Raw genomic sequence first — 20,733 nt, forward strand, 5'->3', positions numbered from 1 at the left:
CTTTTGAATGTGTACGTAACTGATTTTGAAAGGTAGCTAATTTAAAAAATTAATTAAATTTGACTGGGTATAGAATAACATATCTACATGTATACTGGTATCCAGATTTAAGGTAAAAAGAAGTAAATAATTGTTAAATTTAAGTAAAATTTGGTAGGTCACGAGAGATTTATACAGCAATGAGAAATAAGGAAAGATTAAACTTCTAAAGAACTGATTAAATTTGGGGTAAAATTGAACAATCGGAAAGGGTACTTTCCTTGAACCCCATAAAATCTTGTTTGCACTACTTGACTTGGAGCCCAAAAACGGGTATGACTTCACAGTTCTGCTAAAGGAAGAAAACCATACTCTCTACTTTTATTACCTCCCGGTAACCTATACACATAAGTAAGAGGGGTAATGTTTTCGTTTCAAAAATTCGATAGTGAGTTTTTAGTAAATAAACACAAATTAAGTTCCCCACAACACGTTTTTACCATTTTTCCAATGATGTCTGTCTGTATGTGTGGAGCGAATTTTTTTGTCCACGAAAACTCTAAAATATAATTTCCAAAAGTTTCTAATTTTATTTCCAAAAATTTCTATTATATTTGTAAAAACTTCTGTTTTCTATTATTTTCTATTTTCTTTCTTCATCGGTCAAGCCTATTATTTTCGTATTAACTTTCAAATGTGTAAAACTGCTGTTCACCTATAAATGTATTCCCAAAGAAAGGGATAGCTCTTACTGCAAAAATTCGTTACTGAGCTTATTTATTTTTTGACAAGTGTTAATAAAATTGGTATCTTGAAATCTTTGATTAAGATGTATATAACATTGTAAATAAATAAGCTCTATTGATTTTCTGGTGCATTATTCGTGTTCGCTTTTAATGGCAATGTCAATGACGTAAACTCAACGACTTCAAATAACTTTAATCTTGAAATCTTTGCAACACATACGTTGCTGAAATGTATTCGCGGTCCCTTGGTAGGAACAGCTGATCTATGCGGTTCTTTAATGAATCTGAATATTGAGTACAATGCGAATTTAGGCTTTGCTTGATGCTGAAATAACTAATTATTCCTTAGCATCTCAGGAATACCTATTGGGACCTTTACGATGGAGGTTTCATGTTTGTTGTGGTTTCCTTTCTTGGATATTAGACTTTTATGATGACAAGAAACCTCAGTGCTCAGAAATATTGAAATTATAAGGTATTTTCTCCCTCGTTCTAGGATGCCTTTGTGGTATAATGATAGCACATTCGACTCTTCGTATTCGAGAGGTCCAGGTTCGAGTCTGGTTAGGGCATTGCTCATTTTTCACGTCTCCCGTATTAAAAAAAAAAAAAAAAAAAAAGACTCTACAGTGGCGCCCGAACTAAAAAGTGGTGGACAAGAATTCGGTACCACCAGGATTTGGCAATTGGTCTCCTAATCTCAGTCGCCCTTTAAATGGGGTTTGGCAATTGGTCTCCTAATCCCAGTCGCCCTTTAAACGGGGAGCATATAAGGTATTTTCTTCCTCCTTTCAGCATACCTTCGTGGTGCAACGGTAGCACACTCGGCGTATATTCGAGAGGTCCAGGATCGAGTTCTGGCGAGGCTACTGCTCATTTTTCTCTTTAAAAAACACTATTGACATCTAGGCATATTAATACATCTGGGCATGTTCTATATTCCTATCTTAATGAAATTAGGCATGTATGCCATAGCCAGAAATTTTCCCTTCCGGCGGTATCCTTGAGTTTGCCTTCCCCCCAGTGCATACTAAAAACGCTACAAGTTATCAAAACGAAACAATATATTGAAACATCGCATGTATTTTTAAAATATGTTTTTAATTTGAACATTCTAAAATGCTAGTTTTCCTGTTTTTGTATAAAGGTTCGTTAATGACAAATTCGAAATCTGTTTAAATAGTCAGTTACTATTTTGTGGACAGTGTAGTAAGATTTCTTAAACATAAGACACTAATTTGTAGATCTTAATTCATTCTTAACCAGTCTTTATTTAAGTTCGTATCGTAACTAATAACACTTACAACAATAGCGAACAACAATTAAATTATTATAATATTTGGAATACAGTACTCGTAATTCTATTTCAAAATAAATGGTAAAAGTTCAAAGAAGTGGCATTTTGGACACTTCTGGTCTAGCCTAAACATATATAAACCTGCAATAAATACCTTTTAGCGATTATAATAATAGTTTGTTTTATTTTGTTATGGCAAAGATTATTATTTGCCTGGGGTAGGCATGCCTTCTCGGAGGGCTTCTAAGGGGGCTGCCTGGTACCCACGTTATGGAAAATCCCCAAAACACGCATTCAGCCAGCCTGGGATCGATAGTTGAAATACTAGTGTATAGCAACTTTACCGCTCGGCCGTTGGTGGATTACACTTTTAGATGAGAAGAAACAAGCTGTGCGAGACCGTTATTGAGATGAAGCAGTCGCGATATGGGTGGTGAAAAAAAAAGTCGCTTTGCCATGCCTTTCGTATCTCTAAGTTTCAGAAATTTGAATTGTGGTATGATAAGAAAAGTAACAATTCTTTAGAATACGATATTTATTCCTTTTTTTATAAATATAGTTGTTAAAAACTAGTTATTAATAAGGTCACACGTTAACTAAGATTTCAGCCATTAGGTAGAATTTCTGCGATTCCTGCATTTTCGCGCCTAGTGCAACCTTAAATTCTAAAAACTTTGGTACCGGCCATGGTTTTGTCACTGAAAATAACTAAAGCCCGGTTTACACTTCTCCGAGTGAGCTCCTCATCCGAGCTTCTCGAACCGAGTGAACGGACCTGTACTCTGATAGATTGTTTACACCAATCAGAGCGGACTGACAACTCGCTGCCGTTTGTTTGCAAAATGGATATCGACGTGCAGGTTGCTGAGCTTGAATTTTGCGAAGCAGTTTCCAACGAACTAATTTCTGTTCTGGGGGGGGAGGAAGAAGAAGAAAAGGAAATGAAAACGTGACTGTGTAGCTTGCCGTTATGAATTGGAAGCATTAAATCAACTTTTAAATGAACTTCCTGGCGAGGATATCCAAAGTTACAAAAACTTCATCAGAATGGGTGAAGGATAATTTGAAACTTTATTAGAAATGGTCACTCCACTTATTCAAAAAAAAGTTCTTTCGAGATGTTCTGCCAGCAAAACTAAAACGCAGATAGCACTTCGGTTTCAGGGGACGGGTGACTCCTACAGTTTCCTGCAATATTTATTTCGAGTGCCAAAATGAAGTGTTTGAGGCCATTTTCTGTTAATGAGATTGAGCAAAAATTATTAATCATTTGCTTGAATTCTCCAACGCTCTCGAATTTTTACCTGTTAATAAAATTAGCCACATACGCCTTCTGTCGGCGATTTTTATTTTAATACTTCCAACTGAGCGTTTGTAAATAAAATCTAATTTGTGGTTCAAATAAAAAGAAAAGTCTATAAAACAATATTTAAAAATTTTAGATTATATTTGATTGGATGTAATTAGCCATGAGCAGAAACTGGTTTTTCGAAATTTTATCAACAAAATAAAATAAATATTTGCTTTTTCACTTATTTTTTATATTGAAAACTGTATTTTATTGGGTAGTTGAATTGTTTTATTGGGTAGCTGAATAACATATTTCTTAATTGTTTTTAATTAAAGAAAATTCAGACATAAATATGTTTAAAATAAATATTTTGAATTCGATACCCTAATTTAATTTTCTTCTATGTCTTTTCTACAATATCTAAAACCTAAATTCATTTTGATCTGTAGTTATATCCACGTTATATTTAGGTATTTGTAAACAATGGTCGTAATATTCAGGTAGTGAAGTATTCCATAATACTTCACAATATGCATATGCATTAAAAATGCCAGATAGTTAGATTATCGCTCCTTCTCGGCATTTTCGATGTGACGGAAAAATTGGGCACAACGTCTCTGCGAACACTTCTCGGAGTTACTGCGCAGAGAGATTTTCAATGGATCAAAGTAGAAACGGACTCGTTGACTCATTTTCCCTACGTTTCTATATGAAAGAAGTGAGCGTTTACATTGTCAAAGTAGTCATAGCGAGGTGTTCGCTGCGGGTCACTCGGATAGGTGTAAACTGGCCTTAAGTTAACATAAAAAATGGAACTGGCCAAAAATATAACAGTCTTACTTGAAAAAAAAAATGCCTTCCAAGCAAAATGTTGCTCCGTCTAGCTATACCACTAACATGTTATTACCCTCAATTATTTTTTATCTGGTTTGGGATAGGAAGCTTATGATTCCATTAATAGAAAACGTACAAGATAGGCCTATAAAGTAAACGAGCAAATTAAAAGACCAAAGTTAAAATAAAAAACTGAAAGAAATGCATGTTTAAAAAAAACATCTCAACTGTTGGTAAAGACAGTTTAAATCGGTTATTTTGTTGTTTGCATATCGAAACAACGGTGTAATTTCATTTACTAAGAAGATATCTTACAAAAAAAATTTGCTTCAGGATGGAACAACGTTATAACATTAAATTTTGTTCCAAATTAGGTAAATCTTCTCCCGAAGCTTTAGGGATGGTTGAACAGTATACAGTGATGCATCGTTATCAAGAACATAAATATATGAGTGGTACCAACTGCTTCAAATGTGGGCGAAAAGGCGATAAAAGCTATAGGTAGAGACGCTGGTGGTGATGCTGATTGCACTTTTTAAGGAGCTTACAAAGAACTTATTCACCATGAATTTGTCCTTGAAGATCAATCAATTAATCAACATTTTTACGAGGAAATGCTTTTTCGATTAAGAAACAGGATGAGGCGAGTTAGGAAGGAACTCTTCTATCGTTAAACAGTGGATCCAAAAGTTTCTATGACTTGAAAAAATATTGGAAAAATTTTATAGACTTCTCTTGCGATTATTTTGAAAATGATATATTTATTTCTGGTCAGTGATCTTTTTCTTATTTATAATAAATTTTCTGGTTACTTTATACGCTCACCTTGTATTTTTTAATTCATACCAGCTAATTAAAAGAAGCAAGAACACACCAACCCACATCATTTTCCAGCCCACATCACTCTAAAAATTAACTGTCATCGAACCTAGTCCAATAAATTTTTACGCCCATATTTTGAAAAACTGTTTTGCTTTTCAAAAAAAAAAAAAAATTTTTTTTTGGTCTGTTTTAATTTCCCAAGGAATTTGATTTTTCATGAAAACATTTTTTACCTCCTTAAAATAGACAAAGCAGATCATGTTTTTCCCAGTACCACCAAAATCCTTTACGCATGCTTTTGTTGAACTTGATTCTTTTTTTAACATGGGAAAACCGGAACATTTATTGATATGTATACACTAAGCATTAGTTATCATTAAAATATGCTTTATACAGATCCTTTTAAAATTAAAAATGTGCTTTAATATGGATTATATATCGTACTTCTAGGGCATGCGTCACAACGGTTCCGTGTCCAACATGGTAGCTTTTTTTGCTCGCAAGAAACTGAAAAAGAAAAAGAAAAAAAAAAAAAAATGAAAATATAAAGGATTTTCTAAATAAAATACATTTATTAATGGGATGGAGAAATAAATTAATAGTGAGAAATATTGTCACAATTAAATTTTCTTTCGAACGGTAAATAAAGTACTTTGAAACTAAATTTAAAATACTGCATTCATAAAGAGTTGTTACAAAGAGCAGCATTGAATGTGATTCAAGAATGGTTCTTAAAAATGAATAAAATTCATTAATTATTTCTTTTAAATATGAAATTGATCACTTGAAATTAAAAATTAATAATTCTGTGTATGTTTCTATAACCTATAAAAAGCTATTAATTATTCACTGCATAAACTGATACAGAAAGGCTCTTTTATGTCAGTTTATGTAACTGAATAATAAAATGTATCGTTTTTTGTGCATCATTTATATCCATTGCCAAATTATTGTTCGAGGATAAAATTTTCACCCATCACTATCCGAGATTAAATCTTTTCCACGGAAATTTTTTAATTTTTTTCAAGTCAAAATGGCTTAAAAAATAATGATACAAACTACGCTGTGGAAGAAATATATATATATATTGCTGTTAAGTTAGTAAAAAAGACGCATGGAAATTGGGATACTATGGGTTATTTGAGTAACAGTATATGCCTGCAAATGTTACAGCAGATCTTTATTTTTTATTATTACAGCAAACAGGTATGTAAGCAGAACATATTTGTCTCACATATGTATTTCATAAAGATGTGTTTCCCATATATTATACAGAAAAATTTCTGAAAGTACGTAAACCCAGAAAACCGCTTGCCGTATGCATAGAAAAAAAAGAAAAGCTAGTAATATTTACTCATGTTAAAAATAATTAAGATGTAATAAGTGCATACAGCTGCGTAAAATAGAAGTAGTGTATTTGCGTTCATCGCCTCTTTTTCAATTACGCTGGTGTGCAAAATAAAAGAATTTTCAAATTATGTCTTTTTTTTTATGAAAAGTATTGAAACAACGGTACTAATTATACCGCCTAAAAAATCGTGCAAATGTTCAGAGTCGAATAAGTAAGCGTACACATGCGTATCTGCGGAGCTATAATTGTGAAGCGGATATGAGCGCACGAGAGGGTTTCGGCGATTTGTGTTCTTGTACTCCTTTAAGATATTCGTCGTGTTTCTCGCAAGAGTTCTGTAAATTTTAAGATATCTAGTTAAATGAGTAGCCGCGAACGTATGGATTATGCAATGAAATAGAGAACTGTCACTAAGGAACATGCCAGTTACATTTGCAGGTGGCTAGACAGCCCACTGTCGTCTGCAGTTTTTAGAAAAAGTTTCAAGACATTGGATCCGAATCGAGAAGACCTGGGCAAGCTCGATCGAGATCCATAAACACGAATAAGGATCGTTATTTGGCATTTCAGCGCGGTGATATAAGACTGCTTCAGCTTCACAGCTCTCATGTGAACTGTACGGTGCCCCTGGAACCCGAGATTCACGATCTACAGTTGCCCGCAGACTTAATGAGACAGGGCTGTATCACAGAAGACCCACTGTTCGCCTCCCGTTCACTGCAGCACACAAGAGTCTTCGACCAGACCTTCAGTGGTGTACCTTGCTGTTTATAGATGAATAGAGTTTCAGCCTGGGCACTGGTTCTCAGCCTACCTATATCTGGAGAAAGCCTAGAACACGATTAAAAGAAGAACGCCATTAAAAGAAACAGGAAGATCTTTTCCAGCCCACATCGCTCTAAAAATTAACTGTCATCGAACCTAGCCCAATAAATTTTTACGTCCATATTTTGAAAAAACTGTTTTGATTTTCAAAAAGAAAATTTTTTTCTTGAAAAAGCTGTTTTAATTTCCCAAAGAATTTGATTTTTCATGAAAACATTTTTTACCTCCTTAAAGAAGACAAAGCAGATCATGTTTTTCCCAGTACCACCAAAATCCTTTACACATGTTTTTGTTGAGAATGATTCTTTTTTTAACATATGAAAACCGGAACATTTATTGATATGTATACACTAAGCATTAGTTATCATTAAAATATGCTTTATACAGATTCTTTTAAAATTAAAAATGTGCAATCCCTATCCCTCTCTCATCAGGATGTAGAGACATTAGGTAATTGGAAAAGCCGGAGAGATGAAAAATTAGCAACCGCCTTCGTCGGGAATCGAACCACGGGCCTCTGGAATACCGACCCAGCATGCAGAACCACTACACCACGAAGTCACGCTAGGAAAGCGGGAGAAATACCTTATAAGGAGAAAGATAAGGAGAAAGAATCATTATGGCGGTGGAGGTGTAATGGTTTGGGCAGGTATTATGTTAGACGTTTGCATGTCCCTGCATGCTATGAAGCACAGATCTTAGAGCCCTATTTTTGACTTTCTAGAGGGGCAGTTCGTCCTAGGATCCTGTTAATGCACGACAACGCTCGTCCACATAGGGATCAGCTGGTTCATGATTTCCTAGAAAGTGAAGATATTCGCCGCATGAAGTGACCAGCCAGATCTTCTGAACTTAATTCTCTACAGCATGTCTGGGGGAAGTGAATTTCATCTCGCCGTTTCCCTCCAAGAATCATTCCGAAAATGAAAACTATCTTGTTGCATGAGTGGGATCGGCTGCCACAAAGACTTCTTAACTGTCTGCTGCTCAATATACCTTCACGGTGTGCGACCCGTCTGGCTGTGAGAGGGGACCATACCTAATATTAGACGCATTTTCATTTCGATATCACAACGTGAATTTTTGAAATACTTGCATCATAAGGTTTACTGATAACCATGCGTACATAAATAACCTTTGAATGATAGTTCCGTTTCTCTGTCATAAATGTGTATTCATACCAAATTTCACTAAAATCTGCCCATCTGTCTATCACTTTAGAAATTAGATATAATGGGCAAATTCTCTTAATTTTGCCCACGAGGGTATATAAAATGAAAATGCACATCAGTAACAAATTTCTTTCTCCACGGTTAAGAACAGAGAACATATGCTGGAACATACGTAAGGAACGATGATGATGATAGCATTTCATATTGAGTCGTTGGAGGTGGAGTGAGAGGAAGTATGGAAAACTATAGGGCAACAGTGAAGATAAGGATAATCAATAAACGTATCTTCCTCGTTTGAATTCATTAGAGCAGGCAGAACACTGATACGTTTACAAGTTTTGTGTCTACAGGCTTCTTTAATCAAAAAATCTTTCTGTTACAGCTGATGTAAAGGAGACTTAATTGCTAAGATTAATTGATTTTTATGCCATATATCTTTATCGCTGGCACTCAAAACGCACTGCATGCTGCTCCCAAACCTATGCGCTCTTTTAAAATGGCCTTTTAAGGTTTTGCCTATGTGTGACTATTTTAAAAAACAAAGACTGAACTCTATTTTCGATTTTTCATTCTGGATACATTTGCACGTCGACAGGGCGGCTTTCCTTCTAGTATTTTAGTATAACAGCTTTTGAGTCCCGGCACTGGATTTATCTTCGTTAACGGTCTCGTGTTTCCTGGGATGTCCATCGTAAATGAGCTAAATATTTTAGTTTGATTGTGTGATGCTTGTTTAAAGAAGACATGATTGTTACTAGATCATTGGGAGTTCTATTTCTGTTGGAGTACTCGAATGAACAAATAATGCAAGTTTTATACTTTTTAAGGAACTGAACTCCCATATTCCGACAGCCTGCTTTTCAAAAGAATGCAGAAAGTGAGTTCAAAAGTGAGTTTTTTCAAAAAATGCTTCTGCAAAATTATGCGTTTGGTTTAAAGTTTATGTTCGTGAAGCGAGATATACTTCTATTCAGTTTTTGCGTCTGCCGACTTGGGTTTCTACATCTTGACACTCGAGAAAAAAATACGATCTGTGTGTGAGATTCACTAAAAATGCATAACGAAAACTTAATGCCACTAGTTTTATATTTAATTTCAAATGTAATAATAATTCTGGAAATGATTCAAAAACGTTTAATTAATGTATAAGATAATTAGCTCTACTCTTATATGCGCCCTGCCTCTTATATGCCTCTTATATGCGATATGTGTTGCGCGCTGGTTTTTGGCGCGATTGCGTGGTCTGTTCTGCGATGGTTTTGGGGGCGATGTTGGTTTCTATAGCAACCCTTTTTACGTGGAAATTTGAATTTGCTAGTTGGTTCGTGTGCTAATAAATTATGAGGTGTTGGCAAAATTTCAGTCGCGTGTCTGGTACAACTATTTTTCCGGAAATTTTACAAGTATTTAGGAGAAGAAAGTTTTCAACATTTATTTGTGAAACATAGTATCAATTTTGTGGATAGTGAATCTGGCTGTCATATAAATACGATAGAAATTACGTGGTGGCGTGTTAAAGCGACGTTACCGACTTATAATCGGAAATGCGATTTAGAATTTTATTTGGTGGTTTATATATTTTTCCATCGTTGTTCTGAAACGGGAGAAGATGCTTTTAACAAATTTGGGGGGGAAATTATTTTGGTGATGTTTGAAATTAGTATTTCTGCTGTTGGAAGAAGCATTTATTTATGGTTAGTGCATTTTGTTTTATTCCTGTTCTTATTTAATGGAATGTTACGTTCATTGTTTTTTAAGTTTGAATTTCTGTCGTTGTTGTTATTTTTTTGAATTGTTTGAAATTTATTTTAGTTTGTTTTGTTGGTTAGTGCGCAATGACTAGATTGCGCAATTCGTAGATTTTTTTAAAGTTTAAACAGAAAGCTGTGTACATGGTATTCTTTGAAATTTATTGTTGTTATGTTAATTTATTTAAGCTAGGTGTGAGTAGTTCGTAGATTCCTTCGCTGCGTAGATTGTGTAATTCTGTGATTTTTTTGAAGTTAAAACATATCACTGTGTACATGGATTGTTGTCGAATATTTTTGGTTAGAAACTTTAAGTTTTTGCTATCTAATTTTTCTGTTTTTGTTTCGGGATTTTTAGCTTAAATTGTGTGTTCAAAACGTGGTTTTTGAACGTGCGAAAATCGCGTTTTTGCAGACATTTTATGCTAAAAGTTCGAAATGTAAACAAAACATTTAGGTAGTAATATGGCGACGTGGCGTTTCTCGCCGCATTTGGACGTGAGGGCGCATATAAGAGTAGTTCCAGATATTTCTCCCGTCTTCTTGGCATGCCTTCATGGTGTGGTGGTCTGCACGCTGGGTGCGTATTCCAGAGGTCCGTGGTTCGATTCTCGGCGAAGGCATTGCTCATTTTTCATCTATCCTGTTCCCGAAAAATACCTAATGTAACCTACAGTGGCGCTTGAACTAAAAGAGTGTTGAATGATAATTCTCCTCACCCAGGACTTGGCCACTGGGGCCCCTAAAAACCCCTAATTTTTATCCCCCTAAAAATGCACGTCTAGTGTTATGAAACTAATACATTTAGTTGATCAATCCAATCATTTTATATTTTGCTTGATTCCCTAGTTTCCAATATATTTATATATATATTAATATTACATCTAATTTATAACTAGTAATTATTTTGTACTATATTTAATTATTGCGTTCATAGTTTACTTGTGCATATTTATGTCTATGTAATCAGTAGCATATCTGTTGTATTTTAAGGAATATATAGTAATATTTTTTGTTTTAAAGAGAGTAGAAAGTGGATGTTATCCTCTACAAGTCCTATAGGCAAATTTATTATTCTCTACTCAACAGTTACGTAACTTCTAACGTATGTAGCTATTGCTTCGATTCTGCTGTAACTATTTGTTTATATAAAATTGTGAATCTGGTTTTTAATTTATAATGGGATCTGTTAACCTTGTGCAACTGTAAAATTTGTGTTTAATTAATAATGTGCTCTGGATCTCTTTTTTTTTTTTTTTTTTTTTTTTTTTGTTTCTCTTGAAACTATTTAGCAAAATGAATCTTTAGTAATTTCCAACAAATAGGAAATTTAACTGCTAAGTAAGTAAGACACAATAACACGCTGAATAAATACTAATTCAGAAGTCAAACAACAAAAATCAGCGTTATATTTACAAAATTTTCACAGAACTAGTTTCGATGGTTTTTCCGAACCAGCATCCTCAGCTGCAAAACCGCAAATGAACAAGATAGGAAATAATGATTGGATAAGATAAGAAAGCCTGGACAAGAATAAGCAAGTGGCGCCATCTGTTGGGGAAACCAGAACTAAAACATGATTTCTTTAAAGGCTGAAGGCAAATTTGGATTGGAATTAGGATCGTTAACTAGAACAGAAAGATTTTTATGAATGTGAAATGCCTCTAGAAAATCCAATTCTCCAATGGAATATGTTTTTTGAATAATTTTGGCAGCAGAAAAATTGAAATTGTGATTTTCGGACCAACAATGTTGAGCAACAGAAGACTTCTGTGTTTCCTTTTTTCTAACATATGTCTCATGTTCCTTGACGCGAAATTTTAAGGCTCTCTTAGTTTGGCCAATGTAAATTAAACCACACTGGCAAGGAATCCTGTAAATACCCCAGGAATTCATATCTGGAATGGGGTCCTTTAGTATGGAAATCGGAATTTTATTGATGGGAGAATAGACGACCCGAAAGTTAAATTTCTGCAAAATACGTGCAACTTTATAGCTAATCGATGGAAAGAAGGGAATGACAACAGAATTTTTATAACCTCCTAAAAACTCCTAAAACAAGAGTGTGCCTTTTAGTGTGTTGAGATGAGAATTTTTTAACTGCTTGATTAATAATGTTGGGTGAAAAGCCCCTGTCAATAGCTATTGCTTTTAATTTACATTGGCCAAACTAAGAGAGCCTTTAAATTTCGCGTCAAGGAACATGAGGAATATGTTAGAAAAAAGGAAACACAGAAGTCTTCTGTTGCTCAACATTGTTGGTCCGAAAATCACAATTTCAATTTTTCTGCTGCCAAAAATATTCAAAAAACATCTTCCGTTGGAGAACTGGATTTTCCAGAGGCATTTCACATTCATAAAAATCTTTCTGTTCTAGTTAACGATCCTAATTCCAATCCAAATTTTCCTTCGGCCTTTAAAGAAATTATGTTTTAGTTCTGGTTTCACCAACAGGTGGCGCCACTTGCTTATTCTTGTCCAGGCTTTCTTATCTTATCTAATCATTATTTCCTATCTTGTTCCTTTGCGGTTTTGCAGCTGAGGATGGTGGTTTGGAAAAACCATCGAAACTAGTCCTGTGAAAATTTTGTAAATATAACGCTGATTTTTGTTGTTTGACTTCTGAATTAGTGCTAAATAAGTATTTAAGATCCTAGCATCAGAAATGTATAGTATTATATGTAAAAATGTCTATGTAAAACTGTATGTATATGTGGCACTGTAACCTTTTGGAGAATTGTTAAAAATGCTATCCTGCCTGCTAGCTGGAACCACGGATAACAGGTATTAGATGGCATCTGCCACCATGATAATTATACCGAGAAACTCGTTAAGTCCTAGCGTCGGTGGTCATTTTGGTAGTGTTTCCGGAGTGTTCCTTATCAAAATTGGGGTTTAAATAGAAATCCAACCTCCTTGAGGCTCTGGCAACCATTCTTCCTTGAAACTCATGGACAACAACGACATCAACAAATGTATGGATAACGCCTCAATAGGTACTTTCCCGAAATCTCACTAAAACGCCAGATTCCAGTAGAGCTATTGGCCTAAAAGCTTCCTCAGTTAGCTGTCAAAGATTGCTGAAAAGATAGTTCTTTACCATCTCAATCAAATTATACCACCGAGTTCATGCACTCCTAACGGAAAATTTGGATTTAGGCTTCTCCACAGTACCAACTATCAACTGCTACGAATCATTAACCATACCACTGATAGGTTCAAATGTAAATTTCCGATAACTGTCGTATTCTTTGACACTGCGAAAGCTTTTCCAGCTTTCGCAGTGCCTGCATAATCAAGCTTTTCCTGCTTGTTATGCAGCTAAACGGCTTATGTTTATCCTTTTGCAAATTATTGAAGAGTTTAAAATATTAAGCTAAGTACTTTAGAATCTACTATTGAAGTAATTTCTTTTTGTTTGTTAACCGACGGGTCTGTATATATTTCAATCTGTAAATTATCCAATCCGTTATTCACTTCACTACAAACAGACGGAAGAAAAAGCTCATAAATAATATATTCTAAAAGCACAGCCGACCATCTGATTTTCTAAGCATATACAGTGGTACCTCGATATACGAGTGCCCTAATATACGAGTGTTTTGAGTTCTAACAATTTCTTCCACCTCAGACTAGACTTTAGTCTGTGTGCTTGTTTCCCTCGTTTTCGAAGCATTTTTGATAAGTTGGGTTCGCGTTTTTTGCTTTTTATACATTTACAAAACATTACCACATTTATTTTTATAACCATGGGTCCGAAGAAGAAGATGATGTCTATTGAATTAAAGCGCGAAATCATAGAAAACATGAGCAAGGTGTGCGAGTAATTGACTTGGCGAGGATGTACGGGCGTAGCACATCAATGATATGTACTGTGCTTAAACAGAATGAGTTGATAAAAGGTATAATGCCAGCTAAGGGCGTTACAATAATTTCTAAGCTTCGGACCTCTCTCCATGAAAAGATGGAGAAACTACTGATGGTGTGGGTGACAGAGAAGCAGCTTCAAGGAGGAACCTTAACACAAAGCATCATATATGAGAAGGCATGAGCGATTTACGGTGATTTGCTGAAGCAGATCCCACACACTTCCACAAACGACGAATCGGAAGACTCGTTCAAAAACAGTCGGGGCTGTTTTGACAACTTTAGGAAAAGGACCGGCATTCACTCCTTCGTCAGGCATGGTGAGGCAGCAAGTTTGGATGTGAAGGCAGCTGAGGTTTGCATCAAAACGTTTTCCGAACTGATAGAAGCCAAAGGATACATCCCTCAGTCTTCAACTGTGACGAGACAGGGCTTTTCTGGAAAAGGATGCCGAATAGGACTTACATAACGGCAGAGGAAAAGACGATGCCAGGTCACAAACTCATGAAGAATAGATTAACTCTAGCACTTTGCGCAAATGCGAGTGGCGACTGCAAAATCAAGCCTCTGCTAGTATACCATTCGGAAAATTCCAGAGCCACCTTTAAGTCACATAAGATTTTAAAAGAAAAACTGCCAGTTATACGGGCAAATCCGAAGTCACCAGGAAGATCTTTGTAGAGTGGATAAACCTGGTGTTTCGACCTTCTGTTAAAAAATTTCTGCAGGAAAACAACCTAATCATAGAAGCCCTTCTCGTCCTCAACAATGCCCCTGCTCACCCACCAAATCTCGAAGATGATTTACTCGAAGAATTCAAGTTTATAAAGGTTCTCTACCTACCACGCAACACCACTCCTATCCTGCAGCCCATGCATCAGCAGGTGATTTCTAATTTTAAGAAGTTGTACACCAAGCACATTTTTCGGCGCTGCTTTGAGGTGACGGAGAATACAAACCTTACCCTTCGAGTCTTCTGGAAGGACCACTTTAACATCGTGATATGCCTAAGAATTACTGATCGGGCCTGGCTGGGTGTTACAGCGAGAACCTTAACCTCTGCATGGAAGAAGCTGTAGCCTGAAGCTGTAGCTGAAAGGGCCTTCGAAGGATTGGAACCCGAAGTGTCAGTGGTAGAGAAGATTGTTTCTCTGGGAAAATCCATAGATCTGGAGGTGGATGAGAGAGATGTGAACGAACTCGTCGAGGAACAGTCTCAGGAGCTCACAACCGAGGACTTACACGATCTACATTTGCAGCAGCATACGGTGGTTCAACGAAAAATTAGTTTTGAAGAGGAGCCAGAGATGGAGGAGGTTATCCCTACAAGAGATATAAAGGAGATCTTGGGAATGCGAGAGAAAGTTGTAGAGTTCGTGGATAAAAATCACCCCAAAAAGTTGCAGCTAGTCTTGCATCGGAGTTGTTCAACGAAACTTGCCTAACTCATTTCCGCAATATCCTGAAAGGGAGGAAGAAACAAACCTCTTTGGACAGTTTAAACGATCTGCAGGTGAAAATGAGCAAAGCGTGACGAAAAAAGCGAAGACCAGTGACGAAAATTAAGCGCTTCTGTAAGCACTTTTTCTTTTAATTATGCTTTTATAGAATATGTATTTGTTATTTATAAATAAATGTTTCTTCTTGTAAATACATTGTTCTTATTCAAAAACACCTAACAAAACAGCTGAGGTGGTGTTTTGGGAGCTGGAACGGATTAATGGCATTTCAATTCATTTCAATGAGGAAAATTGCTTTGAGATACGAGCAAGTTTACGGAACGAATTAAACTCGTATGTCGAGGTACCACTATAGTTTCAAAGAGATACAGAAACACAAATTTCATCTCATCTTAAATTTCGTTGATTTTTTTTAAAAAAAGGGTCATTTCACAATCTAGCATACGAATAAAATTATGTTCTGCTTCTTTTTTCTTGGTGCCTTACGTGCATACTTACAGTTTTTAATAATTTTTTCAGCGCTTCCAGAAACCATTATTATTCAATATACACTCGTCAAAAGTGAAATTGCAACACCTGAAGGAATACGCATAGCGATGTGAAAATAACAGGATTGGTAGGTGTCAGACATATAGTAAGTGATTAAATTCGCGTGCGCTTATGGTCACATGATACCCAGTATCTGGCTATAAAAGCCAGTAGCTGGCTCGCTCTGTATATGCTATCAATGGCAGATTGTTGTAACGGAATTATTGCAGAAGGTTAGAAAATACCTTGAAGATATCAGCAATCTGAATACCAGCAGTTATCATCGGAGGAACGAGAACGTATCTTAGAACTGCATGAACTTAGTTTGTCAAGTGTTGAACAGGTCAGAAGTAGTATTCAGCAATGTTGGGCAGGATGGACGCAGGACCATCTGAGAACACGGCAAAGAGGCAGTGGATCATCCACGTATACGAATGTTTCGTGGGAACCCATTTGTTACGGCTAGTCATGTTTAAGCCTACTTACCATTATCAAAAGGGGCATTTTTCTCCTGCCAAAGCATCCGTAACAGGTTCCATGAGGCGGGGATGCGCGCACGGCAGCCTGCCTCTGAGGTTCCTATAACCACTCGACACAAGGCTGCCCGTCTGGCTTGGTGTCAACGTTATCTTCAATGGAAGAACGAATGGCATCGGGTATTGTTTTCAGACGAATCCTGATTTTATTTACGGATGAATGTCAGTCGTGGATAATCCTTGTGCACATTACTGGAAGTTTAACATCCATCCGCTACGTAACATAGTTGTTATGGCTGTGGTTCGGCCACTTGTGCAGGCCGCTACCGGCACGTTATTCCAGCAGGAGAATGCCCGGCCTCATGTCGTGCGTCACACTCTGGACAGCCCCAATGACAGTGAAATCGTTCCCTGACCAACAGCCTCACTCGATCTCTCTCCCATCGAGCATGTGGGGATTGCCATGGTGCACAGGGCACCGCAGGTGCGTACCATAGAGGAAGTGAGAGCTACAGTGGACTCGGCTTGGCAAGGAATATCTCAAAAGACCATTAATAGCCTCATAAACAGTATGCCTCGCTCTTTAGAGGCCTGTATAGACGACACATTAAATACTAAATAAAAGGTTTAACTTTTCATATCTTTATTTATTTCTTTAATCGTCTGCATATGTGTCTTACCTCTACAGATCCTGTTATTTTCACATCGCTACGAGCATTCCTTCACGGCGTTGCAATTTCACTTTTGACAAGTGTATAATAATAAACGGTGTTTTGAAGCTCAAGGAAGTAACCTCTCATCTTTATTGTAGGTAGTGAGAATAAGGTGTAATAATTAGCACGGGATCCTTTTAAATAGTATTTAAATTTTCCTTTGTGAGTGAAAGACAGCAGAATGCCATTTTAGAATGACACTAATTGTTACAAAGGAAGAGAGGAAGCGTATTAGGTTGATACCTGTTCTTTTCTTGTGGTTCATAGTTCATGATTTTGAATTAAAATTGTAGGAATTTAATGTTTGATATTATGGTAAAAACTACGAACAATTTTGAAGATGAACTTACTGATGTCTTCATTTTGAAATCAGTATAACTTTATTGAAAAAGCTGACCCTTGAGGTTCTTCAATTTGATTGCTTTTCATTTCTTTCTTAGAAATTTGCAGATCGGGGCAAGGCATAAATTTTCTCACATAAGAGTTTCAGAGTTATACAGTTACTTTACTTTAACGGACATTGAAAGTGTATTTATTTCAGTAAATTCCTTTTGAAATATCTTGGGAATTTTATGTGTAAATATGTGCATTTTTTTTTTTTTTTTTTTTTTTTTTTTTTTTTTTTTTAAAGTAGCGAATGTTCTAACAGTTGGAAGTTTTGTTCTGGTGAGATAAAAAGCTAGATTTTAAATTTATAGTACTCTTATCTCTACATTATTGAAATCGTATTCACAAAGTTTTATAATTTATTTTGAGGAACTTGTAACTGAAAATAGCTGTCTGAGATCAATAGTTGAATATTAAAGTTTGTAGCAAGCATTTTCCAACACCTTGTGTAATACTTGCATAGGATTGGAACAGGATATTAGTTCCAACACTCTATGTACAACTGTAAGGATCCTAATTTTTACTAACGTTTATTTTATTTTAAATCTTTACTATCACTTCTTATTTTCTACTTCCGGCCAGAATTAAAAGCTTTAACTTATTTATGAAATTTGTCTTGCGAACACCAAGTACTTAAGTTGTGGCTTTTTGCCAAGCAAGAGAGAGGAAGGAGCTATTAGAAGCAGGCCGCTTGCCATAGTAGTTTTACTCGGTTGCTGGTTGCCTTCAAGGCCAGAGGTTTAATCCTCTTGATAATTTTAAACGTATCGTAGTGTTAGCAGTTCTCTGTACTACATACGGCTTTTTGCTAATATACGGCCAATCTTGGAGTAGGCACTTGTTTGATTAATCCAAAGTTAGTTTAGTTAGAGTTTAGTTAATATTTTTATATTCTTACGTTCAGACCACAAGTGGTTGGTCTCTGTATTCCGAAGTCCGGAAATCATTGTAAAGAGAGAAAAATAAAGGGTTTCGTATACCCTTCCTGTGTGTATTGTCTACTTCCCAAATTTATTGAACATAGCTTTAGTAAGCTCCCTGCTCCGAGTCAGGACAGTTAAATGTTCCCTAAGCAAGTAAGGAGGAACACAGAACCTGATACAACGGTGTCCGCCGATAACATCGCGGCAAAAACATCGTCGACGAAAACATCGCGGAGAAAACAACGCAAGGTGAAAACGTCGTGCTACAAAACATCGTGGGAGAAAACATCGCAAAGAGAAAACATCGCAGTTCTAAAACATCGTGGTACAAAACATCGTCGTAGAAAATAAAGCGGTTCAAAAACATCGCAGTTTAAAAACATCGTCGTCGAAAATATCGTGGTAAAAAATAAAGTATGTACAAATCATCGCATGACGATAACATCGCAGACATGCTTTTTTCAGGTTTTAATAATTGTAAATGGATATTCCCATAATGATTTGTGAGCGCAAGGTGTAAAGAAGGATAAATTTTACTTTCACATATTTTATTAACTAATAAATTTTTGCTGAAAACGTAAGAAGGAAACTTAAGCATAGAAAATTAAATCTAACTTATAGATTATACTTTTCATGAAATATTACCAGTAAAAACTTTATAAAAATGATTTATTAATGGCCTTTGTTAGTTAACTATGTCGGTTTAAAATTCTATTAAGTGCTATAAGTTGCATTAATTTTTTATGCTTAAGTTTCCTTTTTATTTTCTCAGCAAAAATTTATTAATTAATAAAAAATATAAAAGTAAAAATTATCCTTTTTTCCATCTTGCGCTCACAAATCATTATGGGAATATCCATTTACACTTATTAAAGCATGCCTGAAAAAAGCATGTCTGCGATGTTATCGTCATGCGATGATTTGTAGATACTTTATTTTTTACCACGATATTTTCGACGACGATGTTTTTAAACTGCGATGTTTTTGAACCGCTTTATTTTCGACGACGATGTTTTGTACCACGATGTTTTAGAACTGCGATGTTTTCTCCCACGATGTTTTGTAGCACGACGTTTTCGCCTTCCGTTGTTTTCTCCGCGACATTTTCGTCTGCGATGTTTTTGCCGCGATGTTTTCGGCTGTAACCGATACAACAAACAGCCTGTTCAATACCTAATTCCAACACCCTTTGGTAACACTTGCATAGCAAGGTGTTAAATTTGATTACAACATATTGCAAATCATGTTAACATTCTGTACATGTTGAGCTGTCAATGAGCTGTTTGTGAAAGAAAATTGTGCGTTTCCATTGAGATCTGTACGATACCAAAGAAATTATAACACTTGTAGTCCAAACATTAATGGCACATTTCTATCCCTTTATCATACATTTGATGCAAACTTTAAGGCATGTTACTCACAATCTAGTGTACAACTTTTACAAAGAAAAAACAATGATTAAAATATTAATCGAGAAGTTAAACGTTGTGATATATTCTAAATTCAGAAACTGAATAATAATAAAAAATAATCTTTAAAAATTGGAATCAAATACTTACTCATTATGCAACTTGTTAATAGAATAAATAGACAAAATATTTTTCCAAAACTGTGCATCCTGAGGAAGAAGAAAGCATTTATTATTTTTCTGAAGTGTTATTATTTTCGAATAAATGCATATGATAATTTTTAGAGTAAATTTCAGATACAAGGAATGCATAACTTTGAAAGTCGGTCAAACAGAAATTAAGACACGTCGAAGTTCATGTACACACTTCGACTGAATTAATAATGAGAAGTAATGAAAGAATATAATAAATTAAGCCCAAATTTTCAGATACATATTATAATTAATCAACACTACAGAGTAGGCCTTACTAAATCATTACATTCTTTTATTATATTTATCAAATTTAATCAAACTGAGCACGATAAAACCAAAAAGAACTCTGATTATTTTGTAAAGAAAAAAAGAGAGTGAAAGGCAAAAACAAGTATGTCTGAAACATAGTTGAACTTAGAGAATAAAAACTGGGGGGGGGAACCAGCACCACAAATGGGAAAAGAATAAGAGAGAAAAAGTGTAAACCAATAATAGTAAATTCATTAACTAATTAACAGCAGTCGGAAGGCTACTCGTTACGAGAAAAGACGGAGTTTTTCTAAGGGAAACTACTAGCTCATCTTTCTGCTACTAAGGACGAATTACACAAACATCCTACAGTCAGCCAGTTCATCCTTCAAAGAACACATTATAATCGCAATTTAAGAGTTCGAGGCTATATAACAGATTATGGGTCTGGGAAGATTTAAA

The 20,733-nt window shown here is 35.6% G+C and overlaps 1 long non-coding RNA gene across 1 annotated transcript in view; it reads right to left on the reverse strand.

The window, feature by feature from the left end:
- LOC118199027 (uncharacterized) overlaps positions 1-20,733 on the reverse strand; it is an 82,481-nt gene that overhangs the window by 490 nt on the left and 61,258 nt on the right. Inside the window, exons 2-3 of the long non-coding RNA XR_015042691.1 lie at positions 19,979-20,037; positions 5,414-5,476 (exon numbers count right to left, since the gene is read on the reverse strand). This is a non-coding gene — a long non-coding RNA (uncharacterized LOC118199027). The remainder of the gene's footprint in view (positions 1-5,413; positions 5,477-19,978; positions 20,038-20,733) is intronic.

Source organism: Stegodyphus dumicola, chromosome 8 (assembly GCF_044657685.1).
Source record: "Stegodyphus dumicola isolate Sdum_Otavi_A_Nest chromosome 8, ASM4465768v1".
Lineage (NCBI taxonomy): Eukaryota > Metazoa > Arthropoda > Arachnida > Araneae > Eresidae > Stegodyphus > Stegodyphus dumicola.